The following is a 23,557-nucleotide window of genomic DNA, read 5'->3' as shown; positions in this document are numbered from 1 at the left end:
GGGTGAATACGGTTGGAATATTTGGGTTTGTAGTGGGATTAGTTGACTTCTACGACATCTGACTCTCATCCCTTTGAGGAATTGTATATTGAGCTTTAGAACATTTGGATTTCTATATTTATACCAACTTCAAATTTGAAATGGTACAATATTTGGTACAATCAAACTAAAATAGGGATTTCAAAATATGGCAAAACGATAATCACGATGAAACAAGCCACTATATCATTCCATTCAATCGATTCTGTAAAATAGTGAACCGGAACATAAAGAACTTATCTGGATATGTATTTATTTATTTCCCTTTATTTACACCCTTTGCCCTGTTAACAGAATACAACATACTGGCCTGACATACATAGCGTTTCCTCGATTAAAACACTAAATGTTTGTGTGGGGAACAGTCTTTTCAGTCTGAGTGTGTCCTGGAGCATGAAAATGTTTTTTTTTTTTTCAAATGCAACCAAGGCCACTTTCATATGTGGTAATAAATCCGATATGTAGCCGTCCTTTTCGAATGCGACTTAAGTTGAACGCTCAGGTCTCCAGATCCGACCTGAACGTCATCAATAGGCGTCATTTCCGGGATTAAAACGTCACAATTCTGAGTCAAAGCACCAGAAAACGGCAGAGTAAGTGCAAAGAAATGGCAGATTCCCAAAAACTGTAAGTGAAAGAAGGAAGAGGTTTGTGAACTAATCAATTTACGGGGCGACCAATCAATTCAGGCAAAAATCGAGGCTTCGTACCTTAAACGGGCGTAATTTGAACGAGGGATTAAGCGCTCCTGGCTAAAATGACAGCGAAAAATAACCCTTTGTGTGAAATTTAACTAACTAAGGACTTTGATAAAAGGAGCTTCCGTTAACACAGTGTTCTTCGTGTGACGTTGTGTTCTTTTGTAAAGTGACATCAGTCTGAAAACAGGCAAGTCATGTTTATCTGACTTCTGCTCTGGAATAAAACAGTCTCCGCTTGATTTTGTTTGTTTGTATTGAAAAAGATGGGGAATAAACTCATAAACCTTTCAAGGACAACAACAGCAAAGCTACACAGTCTTACAAAGATAGAATATCCTCTTTAGCGCATCAAAGACAAAAGATAAAGATGACTAAATGCTGCTTCCTCATTATATGACGACAGCATGTTTCTTCTCCACTTTTGGGCTGTTGCGTTCACACGTGAAAACTGATCTGAGTCACATTTTATCTGAACTTTGACCCGCCGGATACATGAACAAATCTGAAATGAGCGTTGAGACCTGCAATCTGAACAAAGTCTTTCTTTATCTTTGGTATTAAAATGTCAACTTTTGCCTATTTATCTTTGTCACATATAAAAATAATAAATAAAAAAGGATTATAATCTTTGTTTTGGCACTTTAGCTTTGTTGCTGTTGTCTGGCAGCGTTTGAAGGTTAATCTGTTTAATTCCTCTGTTTTCCTACTTTTTAAAAATGTCGCCCGTAGCATTTATTTTTTTTATCTATATATATTTAAAACAAAAATATATAAAAATACTATAACACAACAAAAATAGTAGTCATAAAAAAATAAATAAAGGCTCAGGGCCAGAGAGAAAATAAGGAAAATATGGGAGTGGCAACCAGAAAAAAAATAATTAAAAAAAGAAGAGTTAGAGCAAAGTATGTCGTAAATAAGTGTCCCATGTTGTTCTTTTTTCATCTGTCTCTTTTTAAGTTATTTTATATTTGTCCAGTCCTTAATTGTCGGAGCGGTTTGTGTGAGGGCCTTATCTTCCCATCTGCCAAGAGTATGTTCCAAAGACAGCCATCTACTGTGTCCACGCTGGGGGTTTTGAGGCCCAACTAAATTATACCCAAATGATGTGGCGTGTAGCATTTCCACGCAGTAGAAGTCAGATAACTGTGACTTGCCTTTACAGACTGCAGTCACGTTGTAAAAGATCAGATTTAGTACCACACATAAAAGTGGCCAGGGTCGCATTTGGGCTGTTCACACTCAGTCATGAATAAAAAAGCGGCTCGATATACCATCAATAACAGTACTTTAGTTGATTAACAGTAAATGTACAAAGATACAAAAAAAAAACAAAAGAAACAAACTACGAAACAAAGAACAAGAACAAACAAACAGCTGAAATCTAACAGTACTTTAGGTTTTAACTATGGAGTCCATATTTGACACATTTATAGTTCGAATGGTCTGTTTGTTACCGTCCATGGGGGGAAAGAAATTGCAAATATAATATATAAAGGTTTTTGTAGAAACTGTAGAATCCTGCAAATTTACACTTAGTAGCAAGTTTGATTTATTTTGTTTCGCCGGTTGTTTTGTCAGAAAAAAACAAAATAACATATGAATACAACAATGTAAACCTATTATATAATTTTACAGAGATTAATTCACACATTTCTCCCCACGTATTTTTAGTGTATTCTCGATGCTAAAAGGAAAACATGTATTCATGTTTAAAAAGCACATTTTTCATTTCAGTTTTTCTGTATGGACGTTAAAGGAGTCTGGTGCCTGTCTAAATACCCAGATACTTTTTCAATGTCAGAGTAACAGTAACTTAAACATGTAATTGAAGTTTTCATTGACAAGATTTGACTTCATAAAAGGAATGGTGCTCTGTTAAATAATGTGAGTGAAAGACAATAAAGGATTGTTCTTTTTTTTGGTCATGGCATTAATAATCAGGAACAATAAAACAATTGTGAAGTTTTCTTTCACAATAATTGTAACATTTATTTATTTAATTTATTTAATTTATTTAATTTATTTAATTTATTTAATTTATTTAATTTATTTAATTTATTTAATGTATTTAAAGTATTTAATTTATTTTATTTTATTTATTTTATTTATTTTATTTATTTTATTTATTTTATTTATTTTATTTATTTTATTTATTTTGTTTTATTTATTTTATTTATTTTATTTATTTTAATTACAAACTTATATCAACAGGGGTTACAAATACCGGTACACACAGGATCAACAAATAAAGGAAAAAAACACAAAATGACATTCAAATTTGATTAATAAAAAACAAAAAGGTACAAAATCTATACAAAATTACACAAACATTTATAGTGACATCAGTATATACCAACTTTTATAATTACCAGAATCTCATAACACATCGTTTTTCCCGAACACACAGCGACTGAAATCCCAATCTACAGAACAATGTCGCAAAAATGAAGCAAAAGTAATTTCGCCGCGATACATCGTGTGCCGTCACTAACATCTCGAAAGCAGCGGCGGTCAATATGAACTTCCTCCGCTTATTAGAAATCATACCGCAGAGATGTAGCTAAATGCAGTGACATTAAGCGAGTGGCACGGCGCATTACTCTCCTCGGGACACTCTGTACTCTGTGGATACGGTGCCACGAATACACACTAACTGCACTTCCTCCGCTCTCTTTTCTGCTCTACCATTTTGAATTTCTCTGCAAAATATTTCTCTTGGTTATGACTTATAGAACTCGCCGGAGGGAAAAATTGTTTGCAGTGAAGATTCAATCACAGGAGTTGCCACATTACTCTGTTCTATTGCATAAAGAGCAGCTCTTAAAGTGAAATAATACATACTTTTAAAACAAATGTCTAGTTCACAACATTTAAATTCAAATGAGAGTGTAGAATATTAATAACTAACTGCAACCGCCAGTAAGTACTTTCCAAAACTCCAGAAGTTCATTGATTTACAATTATACTTTAATAACAATGGATTTTGTATTCATTTAATGTATTGATCATAATTGCTTTGTTAAATGTTATATACTGTATGTCTTTTATTTGGGACTGTTGTTCTATTGTTGTACCGCTTTATAATAACTATATAACTATGTAATTAGCCTGGTTAAGATAGTTAAGTAAGAATTAGTCAAGTTTGGGAATTGTAGTAATTACCGTATTTTCCGGACTATAAGTCGCACTGGAGTATAAGTCCACCAGCAAAAAAAATGCATAATAGAGAAGAAAAATAACATATACGTTGCACTGGAAAATGAAATGCAGTTGCAAGAGTGAAAATAACAAATAATATCACATATAAGTCGCTCCGGAGTATAAGTATATAAGTATAAATATGAGTTGCAAAACTCTTAAAAACGCGACTTATAGTCCAGAAAAATACAATATAAAGTGTTACCCAACTGGCCCCGTGACTTTTTTTCACACAGAAAAAACAGTATTTCACATGTGCTTGCTCTAGAACACACAAACACATTCATCAGCAAATTCCCAAATGGCGCCGCCGAGCATTTTTCAAGGTTAACCTCCAGACGGCGTTTTCGTAACCGTTTTTTGCTGTCCGCAACCTTTAGACATAATTTGGATGGACAGCAAGTGACATCTGACAAGCATACCCGATCTCACGCTCACTTTTCGGCTACCGGAGTGACAACCGACCCCGGGACATATCCTGTAATTACATGTGACAAGCTAGCTATCTGGGTGGCGGGCTAGACCTCCAAGCTAGCACGACCTCACCTGGTAAACGTCGCAAAAACGCGTTCGCTCAGTCCGACACCCCCAGACCGGAATCTTCTCGCTTCATTTTGCCCAACTTCGAACCGAACAAATGTGTCTGGCGTGAGCTTAACACTTCACGGTCTTGGGGAGAATTAGCCTAGCGTGCTAATTCATTAATACTCTAATATTTCGCAAGAAAAGCTAATCTGCACATACTCACAATTCACCACCTGCGAAGACTTATGGCGTGAGGGATTAAGCTAAATCAGTCATCTGAGGCCGCAGATAGTTTTAATAGGGAATCATTTGGGAGTCATGGACGCCAAAAAAGAAAAGTGGGATATTGTGCACACGCTAAGGAGTCGCATTATTAGTACCTGCATAACATTAGCGGTTTAAGTTGGTGGTTTTTGTCCATTCTCTGAAAAATGCTGCTTCATATGTAAGAATGTTCAACTGGGTTCTCAACAAAGCTAAAAGAGCAAAAAAAAACAAGGACGACTGGGAAATAGAACCAAAAAGTACTCTGAAGAACTACTGCCAGAGGAACGGAATAAAGTACTTGGATGATTGGATGATGTGTTGTGCTATTAATTCAAATTGAGTAAAAATAGGTAGGGTAACTTGTCATCAACTCATCATCACAGTTGAGTTATTAATGTTACGTACTGTATCCAACTTGTTAATGTGTCATGATGAAATATATTTAATTTACCCAATAATTGTCATAATCATGTCTTTCCATGGCTTAGGAAAAGGTTAAAAATGTGTCCCAAGATTGAATATGTTCTCAATTTAGTCCTAATATAGACTTGCATTCGTTCTGCATTTTTAAGACTATAAATCTGCATCGTCTCTATGACTTTCGAAGGGATTATATGTTCATTGCCAATTTGCACAATATCTGATTCGCCTTCCTCCGCCATGTCTGCAAGTCTAACGAATGGAAATATCTGTTTTTTTTCCTCTGGACTGGAGGCAAAATTGTATCAGCGAAACTTTGAACAATAGACTTAAGTAAATTACCCCATTCTCACGCCATCTGTTGCCTCGAGGGGGACAACAACAAGCACAAAAACGGGCAAAGAATAGTTCACAGACAACGGGATAAAGGCAGGAGAAGGAGAACCGCTGTCATGGAAAGATAAGTTCAGATTCCTCGGAAGCATGTTTGCAAATTCCCAGCGGTACGGAGCAGCAGGACGGCGGGCAGATGCTTGAAAAAAAAAAAAAAACGTTTTTAGCATTCTGCGCTGACGGATACCTGGAGCATGGACGTCTTCATTGGACCTCATCAGAGCTCAACGTCGGGGCAAAAAACAGGGTGGGGAAATGTGTTAGCTGGAATTAGGCTGATAAAGCTGTCAGAAGAAAACACTCCAAGCACCAGTGTTTGTTGGGCAGAAGTAAAACGGCTGTAAAGGTCATTTTAACCTCTACAATTTTATAGGTTCATAACTTTAAAGGTTTTAAGTAATGGCCTAGAGTAACCACCGTGGTTCATCTCGGTCTAAAAAGGACATCGCGCTCCAAACTGATGTTGTGTCATGTCAGGTTTAATTGCAGTTTTCTTTGCACCTTGACACTTTACACTTTTACACCTTCTTTACACCGTGAAAACTAAGCAAAAACAGAAAATGCATCAGCAATAATGAATTACAAACAGTATAAAATAAACAAATATAAGCATATTTACCGTGCCAACATATGACCATTGGTAGTTGAGAGGTTTTCTGGCAGACGTTTGTCTTTCTCTACTCTCTAGCCAGTCTTTTCTTTTACCGTTCTGTTTCACGGCTTCTCTCCCTCTATCTCTCTCTAGTCTCTGTATTTATACTTTATACTTAAATATATAAACAAATAAATAACAAAACAATTACAATGATGCTTGGGTTAATTTGGTGAGAAAAAACTCTGATGAAAATAAAATGTTTGAGGCAAACTCTTAGTTGCCATGGTAACGAATACTGACCAAATAGCGTCAGCTACACCTAGCCTTGTCTCATTATTGGGCTGTACGAATAGTTGGTACGATACAAAACATGTCACACAACAGCAGTTCAAAGGCTGGTACCATTCCATTCATTAGCGCCAATGCATTCCCAATGAGAGAATTAGCATTAGCCTCCAAACATGACAAACTAATAAACACGGGGGGCTTTTTAAGTGACTGACCACCACGTGGGGAAAGACATAGCCTCGCCAGAAAACATTTACCACCTGCTTTGCGTTGATTAGAAGCTTTAGCGATTAGCATCAACGTTAGCATACACCAAGAGCCACAAAACCTGCACAGTGAACTTGAGTTTGAGTTCAATATTGAGCGTTAATATTTGTTGCCTTATGTAATTCATAACTATTTGTCATCAACGGTCTGCAATTCATGTTATTATTTTGCTGTGTTATTAAAATGAATGGTATGGACTGTTTGCATTAGTACCAGGCTGTGTGCAGATTGAGTATTGAGTTGTATCTTAGTATTGATTTTTTTCTGACACTTATTTATGAATGGAGTCGTGGCGCGGTGATTGTGTTACGTTGCTAAGAGCCATCTGAGTTGTGGTATTCGGATTGGTTCTAGCCATGAACTATAATGAAATAACCAACCGTATCAAAGAGCATAAGACCCATTTTTACATGGGAAATGAACCATTAGCATCAAACAACTTACAACACAATTTTAGCGAGATTAAATGTCAGTGTCACGAACGTTAACAAAACTAGTTCATTTTACTCTTTGCAGCAAACCATTTGTAATGGTCACTTACCTAATGCCTTCTGAGCTTTCTCATTATTCACAGCGATGAATTTCTAAGCGCTTTATACTGTTTATTGCTGTCGCGGTAAAGCTAACTCCTCTCCCTCTTCCAAGTGCCAAAGATACTTGGAACACTGGATTTCCCATTTTCTTGGATTTCACATTTCTAGACTCGTTCTAAGCATGTCTACGGTCAAATCACTATCATTACAACTGTGTGCTTGTATTAGCATGTCAGAGGCAAGCTGGCATTTTGTTTCTATCTCCTATGTAATTCTCTCTGCAGCTAGTAGATGGAGCCCAAGTGTCAGTCCCTGGAGTGGGAAAAGCCACGTGACATGACATGTAAGTAAGTAATTTGTTTTTTTTCTGTTCTAAAACATCAGTTGGCAGAGTAAATGTACCAAATATCATGTTAAAAGGCCAATAACAATACAACTAATGCATAATATTTGTTATTTGAGCACACTGAACACAAGGATGCTGATAAGTGCAAGCAGAAATCAAGCAAACACAAACAAATAATCCAAAATGGACTGTTCAAGGCTAAGCATTCCGTCCTCTGGTAGTCATTGTACACATACTCACAGTGTAGGACTATTGTAGTGCTACTGCCTGTGGAGGAATATCCCAATTATCACCGTGATGCATGAGTCTCCTGCCAGTCCTTTGTTCTTAGACCTTTGTGCAACCAGCCTATATACTACACTCTACCACTTACAATACACAGGACACAGGACGCGTACAACAATGCTAGCGTGAATTGCTGTGGTGCCAGAGTGGGTTGGGTTTGGTTCAATTCATTTTCACTTCTCGTGTCACAGTGTGAACACAAATATTTTCTAATTGAAATTGTAAGACCATTTCTAAAGCCGTAATATTGCATTTCATTGTGCTATAATTCTTACTTTACACAGCATAAGGACTGTGACTAATGGTTATTTTGCTAATCAATTAATCAGGCTATTACTCTTTCAGTTAAGCGAAAAGCTGGTGACTATGAGATTTTTGTAGAATTTGACAAAGATAAGAAAGAGCATGTTTTCCATTAAAAAAAAACACAAAATTCACATGTTTTCTGTGTCATTTTGATGCAATTGCTGCTCTACCTGGTCCAAAAAAACTCTTTTTTCAGCACAAGATCAGTCTGAAGTCTTGCGTATACCCAGATTATTCGATGACTAAACGAGTTGATGACTTTTTCTGTAATTGATGAGATGTGATTAATTGATGATTTCAGCCCTACACAGCATGAATGATAAATTACATTTGTATAAAATTGTTTTCGATAAAGCTGGACTCAAGCATATTAATACAAAATACAAAAATGAAGCATTCACGGTGTCAAAGGCAACAGTGATTGACAGTTTTCTCTGGTTTCCGTCCAACAAAATCATCCAAGTGTTACGTCCAAGTGTTTAGATAAGACATATTTTTAAACATATTTTTTGTGTCCAATCTGTCTTTTTGTCAGTTTTAGCTAAATATTCCATTTTGTCGATATTACACGAGCAAAATCAAAAGGTGATAGCTTGTGTTTTACAACTTCCCGTACTTCTCGCAGGTTAAACTCCAAAGCACCCAAATGCCAAATGCCAAGCGTAATGCCATCAAACGGCGGGTGAGACGAAGGGAGTCGGCGGAAAATGCCAGGTTCGTGGGTGAAGCCGTGTTAAGAGCGTGCAGGGTTTCTCTCTTATCGTCGGTGAATTACAAGCGCTGATAAAGCCAGATTGGTTTAGCCTGTCAGCGGAGGGAAAGGAAGTGTACGGGACAGCGTTTAAACCACGCCTGCGGCCGGAGCGGTCAAGAGCTGTCCAAATCCCTCCGTCTGCAACTGTGGACTGGCCCCAGGTCGTCGTGTAATATTGACGAAGTTGTCGAAATTAGCTTGGTAAAAAAGAATCTGTTCCTACAATTTTAAAAAGCGAGTGTTGAAAGTATTTTGTATCTACTGTAGGTATTGATTTTCTTTTGACAAGTCGGACCTCAAGGCGTGACCGGAGGTTGGTAAAGCAAGAGATTTCGGATAAGAACTGTGCTAGCGTTTGGACGAGTTGTAAAGATTGTTTGCTAAAGCCACACACCAAAAAACTACATGTTGAGCCCAAATAAATATAATATTGCTGGGCTCATAGCATTACTCAGACCATGCAGCATCTAAAGGTGTCATTGGCTCCGCCCTCAGCCAGTCACAAACAGCCAAAAACACTTTCATGTTTAGGATAAGAGAATGATTATGTTTTCCTTCCTTTTTTGTGTCTTTTTTCTATTTTTCTGAAAACATTGGGAAATGACTCTGAGGCTAACCACATGTAACATTTTAAATATCCATTTAAATACCTTAGATAATCTTTAAATCCAAAATGTTTACTTGTGTGTATACGTGATTAGAAAATAAACCAAACATAACAAGGAGCATAAAACTCATATTTTCATGGGAAATTAAATTATCACAAAATAAGATGCTGGTAATTGTTGGGGAAAAAAAATTGGGATGTCATGTCATGTGCATTCATTCATTCATTCATTCATTCATTGATTCATTCATTCATTGAAAACCTTGTGAAAGTCACAGTTGAATTTATAAAGACATTTTTCAAAATGAAGTTGACCTCTGAACCTCGGAAGAATCATTCACGTTGCCTTGGTTACAGGACATTCCTGCAGGCGATGGTGACGGATTACTAACAAGCTTGAATTGAAAAGGCCTCTTCTTTTCAAACTGCTGGAATCACGTGATTCATGTGAAACTGTATTTTTTCTGGGATTACAAAAGACTCTAAAGGGCCAAAAAAAACAACAACTGACTGACACAGCTCAGATAAGAAGACCCAGTTTAAATATTGAAAGACTTTGTTCAAACGAAAAAGAGAAAGAATGTAAATTGGGAATGTAAATGTAAATCACAAATGTGGATGTGCATCAGAACATTTAAAGGAGACATGTGATGGAGAAGCTACTTTTTGACGACCTTTGAACCATGTTGCATGTTGCATGTTGCATTTACAGTTTGTGTAATTTTGTATTGTTCTGTAACTGAGGCTCAAGTGCTCAGAGAAGTCCCATTTTCACTTGCCCCCTATCCCTGCCCACATCCCTGTTCTTAGCTGTGATTATATAAAGGGGTTCTAAAATGTCACATTGCCAAATAACTGTTTTTATTAATGAGCCCTTTTGATCAATACTGCGTTTACAATAAACAAAATGTAAAATGATGATCTAAATGATACTTATGGTATAATTCAATACTAAGAACCTACGATAGGCCTATGTCTCCTTTAACCAATCACGTTCCATCTTAGACCTCATAGTCTACTGCCAGACAAGTGAATACATGTACATTTAAGAACAACCGACCTTTTTCTTTATTTTTCATTATGACAATTTATGACGGGAAAAATAACAGTTCAACACGAAATATTGCTTTATTTTTGTAATGTTTTAGATGAAGACTCCTTACTAATCTATGCATATGTTATTAATCAGGTGCAGTTCTTAATGACCAATTTCTAACATTTGAAATAATATTTTTTTTTCAATAATTAAGTGATAAATGCAAGAAAATGTCTTATAAACACATATAAACAACTATTTGTGCTTATTAATGCAGTATAAAGAGTTTACCAAAGAAACTCACTTTAAAGTGTTTTGTTTTTAGTCAAGCAAACGCTCAGAATGGTCATAAATAAACAGCCTTTTGGGAGCCGATTCAAAAGAACTGAAACAAGTCTAATTTGCACCTGCTAACATCAAGGTCGACGGTTCAATCCCCACTCCATTATAGTTTTGTATATTTAGGCTTAAGTCATTTGAATTAAACTCGGCCCAGCACTGTTTGATGACTTGAAAACAAAGGCAATACTTCCTTAAATGGCAGACCACTTAACCTTTTGCGAGGGTCTGGTGTTCACATGTATAATATAAAGTGATGATGAAAGTGAATAGCGGTTACTTAGCGTTAATGGCATAAGCAGCTGTTTCAGAGGCTTCAGTGTGCGGCCGTGCCAAGTGCGATGGAGGCGCTTGATCAACATTTAAGAACTAATGAAACGTTTGCACCACAGCCAACAGCCTCTGGTTTATGGCGATGGAAATGGGCAGCTTGAATATCATCAGAAATACATTAGACAAAATGAAACGAGATGGTACAATGGTTTTACAGCTCGGAGCAGAAGGAAGAGTGCCGAAGGAGCTGTGTGTTGTCGTGGATTATATCGACGTGACGTGCTATTTTTTGTGAACGTTTTTCATCAATCAGCATTTAAATACATAACTTGGAAACGCCCGTGGTAAGAAGTGGGCTCCAGTATTTGAAAATATAATGTGTACAATTAGATTATGTACAAAAAGATTACATTTTTGTTTTGAAGAAATACAAAATCAGAAAAAAATCTTTGATGCAAATCTTCCAAACAAGAGCATAAAGTGACATTTCTGCATTTTTTTGTGGTTATTTATGGTCTATTCACTCGGGCTGCAACAATTAATTGACTAATCGGGACAAGGTGACTATAAACACTAATCGTAGTCGTATTTTGATGATCAAATTTGTTATCTGACTATTAAACGCACCGAGATGACACAATATCTAGGATTAGCTTGTCTTTTGTCGTACGATAGCTCTAAGTTGAATCTTTGTTTCTGTCTGACAGCGAGACCCAGATTATCCCAAAATCAGAAATCTTTCATTGCAGACGGACAAATTGTGGAAACAGTGGAAAGTAAAACAACGTTGTCCCACATCGTACATAATTTGGTACTGGCCCTTTAAGACGTGCTGACTGGATTGGAAGACTTTGGCGTGGTTCCCTTCCCTAGATCCCTTCGAATTCTAAAGAAGGGTGGTGCTATGGGAGCTGGAGCGCCTCTGTTCGGGGCCTCAGTCCACCCTGCTCGCTGACCGCTCCGACACGATCTGGTGCGTCCCGTGAGGTCCCAGTGTGTGAGTACAGGCCTCCGGATACGAGCACATTACTGTGTTTTATGATAACGGTAGAAACGTTTCAGGGGGATAAACGACAACAGGCTCAAGCGTTGATCACACATTCACACACAATGGTCTTTTCAACAATTCCTTCGCCAGCGTTGCTACTCAATGTTCTGCTAACATTGTTCAAGACGTTGTTATGTGGTACTACATCCACCTGAGGTTAGTCAGAGCTCTCCTTCTCTTTTCTCCACCTCCACACTCTCTCACACACACACACACTATTCTCATCACCTGTGTATCCTACAAATCTGCTCTCTGGCTCAGGCTCACTACAGGTGGGCGCGCCGCTCTGCCGTGCCGGACGTGAGCGGGACTCGTGACCCGGGGTGTTTCAGGTCCGACCTCCCGCTCTCTGCCGGGGCCTCGTCGATCCCGCCCGATCCTGCACCGTTTGGGTTGGGTCCCGAGGGAATCCCGTCCGTCACAGGTCACTTACTCATATTGTGACGTCGCATACTAAGATACAATATTCTCGGCCCACCCACGTCTCATCAGATCTATGTCCCGAGTTCCACCGCGGGTAAAAATGGGAACAGAAGGACTATTTTGTTACATGCTATTATTCATTTATAAGTGAAAATGTTGTTGTGAACTTTACTTCAAATTAAATATATTTGTGGGCCTTTCTATAGATTTTAAAATCGGGAAAATATCAGTTATTGGCATCAGCAGCAATCAGATAATGGTATCGGCTCTAAAAAATAAATACATGTCTATATCGGCCCATTCCTTTCAGAACGACTGTACGACTAGTGCGTTTACGCTTCTCTTAAGCGCTTCTTTTGACGGTATCTCCCTAAAAAGTAAGTTTCTCATTTCTTTTTTACTACTTATATGGGTTCAGTGAGCGCTATCAAGTCAAGGCAGATGTAGAAGTGTTATGTTAGATATTGCACCCGAGATCACAAGACGTGCTTCTTTTGTTTTTACTGCGCGGAGCTGGAGGCGCACTTGAAAGCAGTCTCTTATGTCGGATTGCATTCTCTTCCGGGGACGATGTAATGTTTACATCAAAGCTGGCTTCTCCCAAAGCCCTGCGCACCGAGCACCATGAAGCGAGTCGGCCCCGAGTGAGACGTGAGGGAGAGGAAGCTGCGATCGCTGCGGTTTAAAACGCTCTCAAGTCTGTCTCCACTCCAGACAGTTGCTTCTTGATCAAAATAGCAAAGCGTAATTCAAGATATTTTGGAATACAGGGCTGTGGATTATTTGGGATGGTTAGAAAACATGTGGATTTTGCATTGGGAGATTACAGAGCTTGATACGTAATTATTGTTTTGTATTTTAACATTTCAATGACCTATTCTGGTAAAATATGTGTGGCAGGTGTGTGGTAAAAAGATGGCGAACACATGAAAACATAAAGAGTTCAATAGGCTCAATACTCAAGAGTCTTTTAGAGAACATACTGTAATAGTGCTTTCTGTCGGTTTCCATATGGAAATGTCCAATTTTGTTGCTTGGGATCCAGAATACAAAGGTCAGCTCGACCCTCTGATGCCCCTGTAGCCAAACTCAAACAGAACTGTGCAATCATAGGTGTTTATTTCAGTGACAGAAGTGAAAGAAAAGAGCTCAACAAACTTCTCTCACCTCAGATTCACAGATTGTGGTTCACTCGTTGATACTGCAGAACTACACTTGTGATATTTTATGCCTTTCTTTTTTCCTGATAAGGAGCCATTTTGGATACTTTTTGACCCTATGACCCTTGAAGAAATAGGAACCAATGATTACAGATGATCTCAATCCAATCTGTTTTTAAAGTTCTATATCAAATATGCCAAACAATAGTAAGAGAAGATATTTTATATTTGTATTTGTTGCACAATCTGGAAATTCGAGTGTTGCATAGTTTAGAATGCATAGTTTTGGAAAGGCAGGAAAATGGAGACATGCAATTCAAAAGAATATAAATAACCTAGATCTAACACACTGAGCACGTAGAGCAAAAAATCCAAAGATATGTATAATATTGTTGTGTCACAATTCTTGATATAGTCACGATTTTGATATCATTTTGATTTTGTTGGGCAAAAAAACAACAGCACATAAGTCGGATCAAACCACCAGTATTGAACGATTCAGTCCTATCTTGAGAATCGTCCCATCCCTCGTGGCTATGAACATGGTTGTGCACAGTGCAGCATATGGACAGAATAAAGAGCAGGTCAATAGCAGGTAAAGTATCATAATATTAGGTGCAATAAGTGGCCAAGGCTATGTGCAGCATACAGACAGAATATAAGAACAAATCAGGTTTAAAAAATAAACCCTGACAGTTGTTAAAGGTAAAAAAGGTCAAATGTGACAAATAGCAAAATTATAGTATATATTGTAGAAGGCTTAATGAAGTTAATACCTAATGTACTGTATCTACTGTATGCCTGTATCATTGTCTTTTTGTGAATATGTGACTGATTATAATACAACATGAAGCATTGTGTAGTGTCCCCACTGTCTCCTCTCCACAGTCTCTCTGTCTCCTGCACATCTGACCAATTAGAAAACATGGACCAGTTTTACTCAGACTGGGACAAGGATTTTGGGTGAATGTGTTTCACAAACAGACGTTCCTCTCTGAGCTGAGCACATGAGTCTGTACGGTCCAGTCTGGTCCAGAGATGGAGGTGTCCAGCAAAAAAAAACAGATCAAATTTGATAGTATTCATTATCATTTGTGTTATTTATGAAGGTTGTTTTATTCTGATTATCTAGTCCATGAGGGGACAGTAACACGACTCCAGGACTCCAGTGCACAGGTTTGAAGTGTATTAGTTATGATTCTGGCCATTCACAGAATGCACCAGGCCACGCCCTCAGTTTGCTTTACTCCTCCTCATATTTTGGCATAATCACGCCTCTTGTTTAGAATCCCACGCCCTTCGCTGTCGTCAATTGCGGCGACTGCAAGATGTGATGAAGTGAGCTCTGCTGCGCCCCACTAAGACTCACTAAGACAGGGGGCAAAATATGGCCGTGTATGCTTAGAAAGCTCAGTAATAAGACTCAGATTCTCCTTTTTATTCATTACGTTCAGTTGAAAAGTTGATTGAGGGAGATCAAGAGGAATCGCTTAATAAAAAGAGAACAAAATGAAAGGAATGAACCATGTCCATAGTGACTTAACAAACTATGAATACTGTATGTAGATTCCAGCTGCACGTGAAGAATTGCCCTATTTGTCCATGATTGGATTTTCAAAGAGTAATGTATATTTGAGGCTCGTATAACTCCATGTAAAGATTCACATATGGGTTTTGGAGCTGTGTGTCATTTACAGGATCTCCACTTTGCTAAACAGTCTTTAGTAGCACCAGAATGCATTTAATTTTTAATTTAAACAGTCAAATGCCCAGCTTGCTAATCATTAGCATCATTAGTTCCTGTCCAATGCTCTGTGGGGTTTTACCGAGTCACGCTAAAAGCAAAAGGCCAAAGTAGTAATCTATACATAAAAACAATCAGGGACACTGTGCTTTGAATTGTAATTGGTTGTTTCTCTATATTTTACAGTTGAATAAAAGTTAGCATTAGCTACGAGAAACGCCAACTGACATTAACATAGCGATTTAAAATGAACACAATGTATAATAACGATCTACAGTGTGTGAGCAAAAAATTAGAACTAAATCACAAAATAAAACTGTATTTTGTTTTAATTTATTGCAAAACATATAATAACAGAATAAAAATATTAACTTTTTCCAACATTACCATTTCTAGTGCCTGTGTACGCCAGTCATAATGCATTGAACTGTATCAATCAATCAATTATTTATATATTTTTTCTTTGATGAGATATAACTGAATGGATGATTGGATTGTCTATAGCCTTTTGGTGATGAGACTTCCTTCGTTTTTTTAAGCCATAAATCTAAGGGTGGCACTTTATACATTAGAAAGCAATGCTCCCATTTTTAACATCAATAACAATCTTTACGAAGTGACCAAAATAACATGCTTTTGAAATCTGCAGGCACACCATAAAATGTACTCTTTGTAAACGACCTCGACATCTCTTTTATAAATGCATTTCTCCAGCATATCCTCGCACCACTTAGACATTTTCATTAAGCTCGCTGAAAAAGTCCAGGAAGACCAAGAACCTTAACGCATCCACCCACGCACGAACAGCAACTGACGAAATGCACTCCCGCAATTTAAATTTCAACCGCTATGGCCCGCTTTATTCAACGACTTTGCATTTTCAAAAGAATTTCAAACCTGCAAGTCATATTTTCTCTCAGATATTCACTGCCCATCCAATTCCTTCTGCCTTCGTTTTTCCATTTCTTCCATTTGAAAAGGACAAACGTTTCCTCGAGTCACTCATACGCTGCATTGGTATTCGGCTCTCAATTTTCGCCCTGAGCTCGGTCGCGGTATCTCCTCCCAGCCGCCTCGGTAATCTGACACACCGTGCACACGGAGAGGGTAAAGAGGGTGGGAGGACATTTGGTGAACTAAAAAAATATATTGTAGAAGCGAGACTATGGTGAGCGCAGAAGATATGAGGAGATGGTGGATGGAGTGGAAGCTTGGTTAGGGATGAATCAACACACTTTATGATTATATACCTACTGTAGCAGGCTTTTAGATAGGGGCCGTTTTCCCGTATTTTGGACGGGGTATTTTGAAAAGTGGGCGGGCATTTTCGAGTGCATGGACGGGGTCTTTTTATTAATAAATCTTAGCAAAAAAGGGAATATTATCATTAAACTGGGCCGGGAAGAGTTTGACAGTAGTCCGCCACTCGTTTACGGAGCACGGCATAACATCAGACGGCGCACGGCGTTAAAAGCGCCGCTTTATTTTGTAAAAGCGTCGGAAAATACGGCGCGATACGCATATTGGAAATTTTTAGTAGTAGTTTTTATTAGTCCGGAGAATGCCGAAGCTACTCGTATTTCGCCTAGTCGCCCCGTACCCCCGTACAAAATTATTTGGACGGGGTGTTTTCAAATGCTATCTAAAAGCCTGGACTGTAGAGTATGACATTTTGTGGCATAAACGCTATTTTTGTTGTGGACTAGTCAGTGATTACTACTCAACTATTTAAGTCCATTATCCATATTTATTTATTTATTTATTCATTCACTTATTTATTCACTTATTTATTCACTTATTTATTTATTTATTATTAAAGTATTTTCCGGACTATAAGTCACACTTTTTTCATAGTTTTGGCCGGGGTGCGACTCATACTTATATTTATACTTATACTTACACTCTGGAGCGACTTATATATGATATTATGTGTTATTTTCACACTTGCAACTGCATTTCATACTCCAGTGCGACTTATATATGTTTTTTTCTTCTCTATTATGATTTTTTGGCTTGTCCGGTGTGAATTATAGTCCGGAAAATATCCATCCATCCATCCATCTTCTGCCGCTTTATCCGGGGCCGGGTCGCGGGGGCAGCAGTCTGAGCAGGGACTCCCAGACTTCCTTCTCCCCAGACACTTCCTCTAACTCCTCCGGGGGGATCCCGAGGCGTTCCCAGGCCAGCCGAGAGACATAGTCTCTCCAGCGTGTCCTGGGTCTTCCCCGGGGCCTCTTCCCGGTGGGACATGCCTGAAACACCTCCCGAGGGAGGCGCCCAGGAGGCATCCGGAACAGATGCCCGAGCCACCTCAGCTGGCTCCTCTCGACGTGGAGGAGCAGCGGCTCTACTCCGAGCTCCCCCCGTGTGGCCGAGCTCCTCACCTTATCTCTAAGGGAGCGCCCAGCCACCCGGCGGAGGAAACTCATTTCGACCGCTTGTATCCGCGATCTTGTTCTTTCGGTCACTACCCAAAGCTCATGACCATAGGTGAGGGTAGGAACGTAGACCGACCGGTAAATAGAGAGCTTTGCCTTTCGGCTCAGCTCCCTCTTTACCACAACGGTCCGATGCAGCGACTGCATCACTGCAGCCGCTGCACCGATCCGCCTGTCGATCTCACGCTCCATCCTTCCCTCACTCGTGAACAAGACCCCGAGATACTTGAACTCCTCCACTTGGGGCAAGGACACCCCACCCACCTGGAGAGGGCAAGCCACCTTTTTCCGGTCGAGAACCATGGCCTCGGATTTGGAGGTGCTGATTCTCATCCCAGCCGCTTCACACTCGGCTGCAAACCGTCCCAGTGCATGTTGCAGGTCCGGGTTTGATGGAGCCATCAGGACAACATCGTCTGCAAACAGCAGAGATGAGATCCTGTGGTCCCCAAACCGGACACCCTCCGACCCCTGACTGCGCCTAGAAATTCTGTCCATAAAAATTATGAACAGAACCGGTGACACAGGGCAGCCCTGGCGGAGTCCAACATGCACTGGGAACAGGTCTGACTTACTGCCGGCAATGCGAACACAGCTCCTGCTCCGGTCATACAGGGACCGGACAGCCCTGAGCAAAGGGCCCCGGACCCCGTACTCCCGGAGCACCCCCCAAAGGACACCCCGAGGGACACGGTCAAAAGCCTTCTCCAGATCCACAAAGCACATGTGGACTGGTTGGGCAAACTCCCATGAACCCTCGAGCACCCGATGGAGGGTATAGAGCTGGTCCAGTGTTCCACGACCGGGACGAAAACCACTCTGCTCCTCCTGAATCCGAGGTTCGACTATCGGTCGGATTCTCCTTTCCAGTACCTTGGAATAGACCTTACCCGGGAGGCTGAGGAGTGTGATCCCTCTGTAGTTGGAACACACCCTCCGGTCCCCCTTCTTGAACAGAGGGACCACCACCCCGGTCTGCCAGTCCAGAGGCACGGTCCCCGAACGCCACGCGATGTTGCAGAGACGTGTCAACCAAGACAGTCCTACAACATCCAGATACTTTAGGTACTCAGGGCGGATCTCATCCACCCCCGGAGCCCTGCCACCGAGGAGTTTGCGGACAACCTCAGTGACTTCAGCTTGGGTGATGGATGAGCCAGCCTCCGAGTCCCCGGTCTCTACTTCCTCTTCAGAAGACGTGACTGAGGGATTAAGGAGATCCTCAAAGTATTCCTTCCACCGTCCGACGACATCCCCAGTCGAGGTCAGCAGGCCTCCACCCGCACCGTAAACGGTGTTTGTGAGACACTGCTTCCCCTTTCTGAGGCGCCGGACGGTTTGCCAGAATTTCTTTGGTGCCGACCGATAGTCCTCCTCCATGGCCTCCCCGAACTCCTCCCAGGCCCGGGTTTTTGCCTCTGCGACAGCGCGAGCCGCGGCTCGCTTGGCCTGCCGATACCCGTCGATGACCTCCGGAGACCTACAAGCCAGAGTGGCCTGATAGGCCTCCTTCTTTAGTCTGACGGCATCCCTTACTTCCGGTGTCCACCACCGGGTTCGGGGGTTGCCGCCACGACAGGCACCGGAGACCTTGCGACCACAGCTCCGAGCAGCCGCATCAACAATGGAGGCGGAGAACATGGTCCACTCGGACTCAATGTCCCCAGCCTCCCCCGGGACATGGGAGAAGCTCTCCCGGAGGTGCGAGTTGAATACCCTACTGACAGAGGGCTCCACTAGACGTTCCCAACAGACCCTCACAATGCGCTTGGGTCTGCCAAGTCTGTCCGGCTTCCTCCTCCGCCAGCGGATCCAACTCACCACCAGGTGGTGATCGGTTGACAACTCTGCCCCTCTCTTCACCCGAGTGTCCAAGACACGCGGCCGGAGGTCTGATGACACGACAACTAAGTCGATCATTGACCTCCGGCCTAGGGTGTCCTGGTGCCACGTGCACTGATGGACACCCTTGTGCTTGAACATGGTGTTCGTTATGGACAATCCGTGGCTAGCACAGAAGTCCAATAACTGAACACCGCTCGGGTTCAGATCGGGGAAGCCGTTCTTCCCGATCACCCCTCTCCAGGTGTCACTGTCATTGCCCACGTGGGCGTTGAAGTCCCCCAGTAGAACAACGGAGTCCCCGGTCGGTGCACTGTCCAGTACCCCTCCCAAGGACTCCAAGAAGGCCGGGTACTCTGCACTGCTGTTCGGCCCGTAGGCCGCCACAACAGTGAGAGACCTGTCCCCCACCCGAAGGCGGAGGGACGCGACCCTCTCGTTCACCGGGGTAAACTCCAACACGTGGCGGCTGAGCTGAGGGGCTATCAGCAAGCCCACACCAGCCCGCCGCCTCTCCCCGCGGGCAACACCAGAGAAGTGGAGCGTCCAGCCCCTCTCGAGGAGATGGGTTCCAGAGCCCAAACTGTGCGTGGAGGTGAGGCCGACTATATCTAGTCGGTATCGCTCAACCTCCCGCACAAGCTCGGGCTCTTTCCCCCCCAGCGAGGTGACATTCCATGTCCCCAGAGTTAGTCTCTGTGTCTGGAGATCTGGTCGCCGAGGCCCCTGCCGTCGACTGCCGCCCAGATCTCTCTGCACCGGCCCCTTATGGATCCTCCTGCGGGTGGTGGGCCCACGGGAGGGCGGCCCCACGTCGCTCTTTCGGGCTGTGCCCGGCCGGGCCCCGTGGGGTAAGACCCGGCCACCAGGCGCTCGCCATGGAGCACCCATCCCAGGCCTGGCTCCAGGATGGGGCCCCGGTGACGCCGATCCGGGCGACGTGAACTGCCTTGATTGTGTCGTCGTCATAAGAGGCTTCTGAACCGATCTTTGTCTGACCCGTCACCTAGGACCTGTTTGCCTTGGGAGACCCTACCAGGGGCATGAAGCCCCCGACAACATAGCTCCCGGGATCATTCGGGCACTCAAACCCCTCCACCACGTTAAGGTGGTGGAGGGATAGTTTATTTGAACTGGGACAGTGCACATTAATCGACATTTCTGTAAATGTGCCAGTATTAGCTGCAGTTTAGCTAGTTTCCAACTGTAGTCCCAGACAAGGTGTAAAATTCCAGCAATTTACAAATAAATAGAAATATGCAATAGCACAACAATACACAACAATAACATGGACAAGCATGACACTAGACAAATAACACATAACAATATGAAATGGTGACTGAAGGCTTCTAGAATATTAAAAAATGAAGTGAAAAATCAGACATTTTTTATTAAGGCCGTGGCTGGAGAGCCGCGGCGCAGTCAAATAGCCGCGCAGTTTCAGGGTCCGCGGCATTTCCCTTATAGCCTCATGGCTAACCCTAAACCTAAACCTAACCCTAACCCTAACCTTAACCTTAACCCTAACCTTAACCCTAACCTTAACCTTAACCTTAACCCTAACCCTAACCTTAACCCTAACCTTAACCCTAACCCTAACCTTAACCCTAACCTTAACCCTAACCTTAACCCTAACCTTAACCCTAACCTTAACCCTAACCTTAACCTTAACCCTAACCCTAACCTTAACCCTAACCTTAACCCTAACCCTAACCCTAACCTTAACCCTAACCCTAACCTTAACCCTAACCTTAACCCTAACCTTAACCCGGCGCGGTCTAAAACGGCGCTAAAACGCGGTCAAATAGCGGCGCAGTTTCAGGAGCCGGCACAAAAATAACATGGCAGTTTCGGCCGCGCGCCGCGGCTCTGCAGACACTCCCTTTTATTAATGCCACTGTCTTTGTTATTTTACAAAAAAAGCATTTTGTTTGTGATTACTATTATTATGATTTGTATTATTACAGTGTATTTATATTGCCATTTTCCAACTTCAAGGCAACTTTCAAGTGCTTTACTAGGCAGTGTGGGTGAAATGTTTTGCTAAGGACACAGTAACATTTATTCTAGCGCCCCCTGTGGCCCGTGGTGTTCCAGCCGTCTCCCATCCAAGTACTGATCAGGCCCTGCCCTGCTGACGAGATCACCACCTATTGACTATTATTCCACTAGTCACAATTAGTTAATACATTGTTGCAGCACTACTGGTAAACTATGGCATTTAAATGCTACAATTATTTTTATTTTTATTTACATTTTCATTACTTTATAGCAATTTATAAAACAAATATTTTGGACTGTTGGAGCTGTAGTTTTAAAGTTGGGTTCTCAGGGATTGTTTTAAATCCACATACTCTCAGATTACATTATACAAATAGTAGGTTTTGTTGGACAAATTATTACACTATGGAGTTTTGAGATGTTTCAAAGGTTTGGGGTGTTTTTTTCTATTAAAAGGTTAAAACAACAGTATCTAACTTTCTGGAGGTGGTGATGGTCATTACATGGAAATACTTAAAAGTAGGAAAAACTCACAAATATGAACAGGTGCGTTCAAAAGGAGGAGAGCCCACAGCTCGTCAAACTTAAAAAAATCATAAATCTCTCGCACACGGTCTTTCTTGCAGTGATTAATATACATTGCAATGGGGCTGAAACGTTGCAATGAAAATAAATCACTGGTACTGCAAGGAAGACAGTGTGCGAAAGATTACAAGGAAATAGAAAGTTAAAATCATACTTTGGAACATGATTCATGGAGAAGGATACGTTTTATGCCGATAATGTTTATTTTTTTGCCTAAAAGTTACATGGTGAGCCTTTAAATAATGGATAACAACGTTGGGCTATTACCATTGCAGAGAAAACTTGTGTTACATTTACATTACTGGGAGTGGACTGAACATAAACTGTCCTTTTAGCACTGCTAACAGCAAATTTAATGCTAAGTTACAATTGAGCTTTCAAAATTTCGATCAGAGCACTTCATATATGCATTAATATGACAGTTAAAATCAGTAAAGTCTTTTTTTTTTGTATTGAGAACTTTCAGAAACATAAACTGCAAATAGCAAATAGCACCCCAGCATGGCACATTTAATCCAGACCAACCATGCACTGCCATCATTATCAGACGCCGTTGGTGGTTGGTTGGATGCGAAAAAAACGAAGAAAAAAAGAAGGCATCCACTTGTAATGTTTGGAGATGCCGACAGGATGAAGGAAAGCTGCGAGATAAGTGTATCGGAGGGCGGGCTCGGCGAGGGGCTGGAACTGCTGACAGCGGCTAGGGGTGAAAGCCAAGTGGACTAACCGAGTGAACTTGGGAGTGACAACTGAGGAGCGATGGAATAGGGAAGATAGCCTTGAGTACGGCCCGAGAAAAAAAGAAAAAAGGAGGTAGGAGGAGGTGGGTAAAACGCTGAACGGAGCGAGGCATAGATGGATGAACGTGCAAGCTGATATGGAAATGCAAGCAGGAGGCAGCAGACTTGAAACAGAAGAGAATTTGACAATGGATGACAGGCACGGAGCACATCCCAGGAGCAAATGGAAACCGGAGCAGGCTATGCGCCGCTAACAATGGGCTTGAAGAAGAGATACAGGCAAAGGAGATGAAAATGAACCAGGGACCAGTCAAAAGAAGCAAGCATTTCAACCGTGTCCAGGAATTTTCAAATATTCAGCAGCTTTGATGTTAAGTATTGTTCTGAAAAAGTCTATTCAA

General features: G+C 41.4%; 1 protein-coding gene across 4 annotated transcripts in view; it reads right to left on the bottom strand.

Annotated features, from left to right (window-relative positions):
* The window catches only part of nrxn2b (neurexin 2b), a 1,099,331-nt gene that overhangs the window by 972,797 nt on the left and 102,977 nt on the right, over positions 1-23,557 (bottom strand). The gene's annotated exons all lie outside the window — the stretch shown is intronic.

The sequence above is a fragment of the Eucyclogobius newberryi genome, unplaced genomic scaffold, assembly GCF_026437365.1.
Source record: "Eucyclogobius newberryi isolate DKJ021-1_F unplaced genomic scaffold, fEucNew1.0.hap1 SCAF_22, whole genome shotgun sequence".
In the NCBI taxonomy this organism is placed as follows: domain Eukaryota; kingdom Metazoa; phylum Chordata; class Actinopteri; order Gobiiformes; family Gobiidae; genus Eucyclogobius; species Eucyclogobius newberryi.
Note: the sequence above shows the minus strand (reverse complement) of the source record. Positions and strands in the feature narration are given on the sequence as shown.